Raw genomic sequence first — 1974 nt, forward strand, 5'->3', positions numbered from 1 at the left:
ATCCTTCTTGGCCACCGGGACCAAGGGTGAACAATATGGTGATCTAGAAGGACGTATTATATTTTGCTCCCTTAGTTCATTTAGCTGTTGCCTAAGAGTTTCGTGATACTTAACCGGTACCTTATAAGGACGACGGTTTACAACCGGTCCTGTTGCACAGATGTGATGGAGGAAATAAGGTGTAATATTCAGTGGTTCAAACCACTGTCGGGAGGACGCGCCTGTGTGTGACTCACACCCCAGAGCGATCAGTGGGGGGTACACTCCAGAGGTGAGTAAGCAAAGGCAATCTCAGAAATTAGATATAGACACCTACTATATCTACTAAGGCCAGGGAGGAAAATGAGGTCTAGCTAACCTAACTTTATTGAAAAACGCCCTAGTGGCGAAAAAAAAGAAAAAGCTAACGCCGGTGAGGCAACCCTGCAGCTAGAGGAGAGCTCAGAAACACGTCTTCCTTCTCCACGACCATTCATCAAAGTCCAGGAAGCAGCAAAGACAGCAACAATATTAATACTCGAAGGAAGGCCAAAAGCAGAGTACAGGAACCAGTTTATGTCAACGTTTCGCCCACAAAGCTTCTTCAGGAACATCATTACTGGACAACACTCCACTCCTTAAACAGACCCAAGCCTGACTGGTAGTGCAGGATTGTGTACTTGTGTTCTGGTCACCATTCAGGCTTAGGTCAATTTAAATAGTGAAGCACTGTCTACTGGTGTTGTTCCTGAAGAAGTCTTGGGGCAGAATGTTGCAAGTGGGATTCTGTACTCTGCTTTTGGTCTTTCTCTATATACAGCAGCGAATACACCATAATTTTACTGTTTATCTTCCTTATGAAAGCTTACCCAGAATCCAGCTAAATGAAACGAGTATTTCCCCATCCAATTTTTATCCCATACTTCACACTCGGGACGATTTGCATCAGTATATGACCGATTCCCGCCTCAGTGTTACGAGTCCTTTGACGGAAGGTAATCGAATATTGTTTTTGCTGGGTTTTATGGGCCGGCTAAATGCCTCACACATAGTAAAGCCTCTAGTCATACAAGCCTCCGCACGCAACATACTGGTGAAGCACAAATGGTGATGGGTTTCTGTAGTGAGAATGACGCCAGATCCAATATTAACCCTCTGCAGTTCGGGACAGCTCTAGTATTACGCAAGTCTAATTGAATGTTGTTTTTGCTCAGTTACAGTATATGGACCAGGTTAATGTCTCTCACATTGGGAAGCCTTAAGTCTTACAAGGTTAGGCACGCAACACAGAAGCACAAATGGTGATGGGTGTCTGTAGTGAGAGTGATACGTAAATGTGTTATAATGATTCATCCCGTCAGTCTGCAATATGAACCGACAGGGTGATCACATATGCAAGTATGTCCGTGAGCAAAAAGCCTCCAACACCTATCTGCCAGTTGAGGGAATGGAAGGGTGCCACATGAACTAGTTTCTTGTGATAGCAATATGAAACACACAAGAGAAAGGTATCAGAAGGAACGATACTCTCATTTGACAAGAGTGAGAAATACGGAAAGTAGGACGCAAGGCTGGCAGAGAATTTTGACTCCACATGACAATACTTAATATCAGGATTCTCTTTAAATGGCCGCCTTGGTTTGAGTTACCCTAAAAACAGATCACGAGACAAAAACGCTTTCACTGAGCGACCGTGGATCTCCAGCTGAAAGTATATTGATGGTTAAATAGTAGTGATATGTACGTTGGTCTGCTGTAACATCACATATTAGTTCTGTAGTGTGTTTTTATGAGCAAAGTGCAAACACCAGTAGATTACATGACCTCCCCCCCTTTCCTTGCGCGCGCACCCCCCCCCCACACACACATCTACACGCAAGCTAATCAGTTTCCACATCTTAAAGTTGTACAAACCTACCTACGTGCAAGATATACAAGGAAAGTTATTACGAAAATGGTTATGGTCATCATCTTGCTCGTTCATTGGCGAGTTTC

The sequence above is a fragment of the Coenobita brevimanus genome, unplaced genomic scaffold (genome assembly GCF_032717465.1).
Source record: "Coenobita brevimanus isolate Jiangsu-jjx unplaced genomic scaffold, ASM3271746v2 jjx.HiC_scaffold_2561, whole genome shotgun sequence".
NCBI classification, from domain to species: domain Eukaryota; kingdom Metazoa; phylum Arthropoda; class Malacostraca; order Decapoda; family Coenobitidae; genus Coenobita; species Coenobita brevimanus.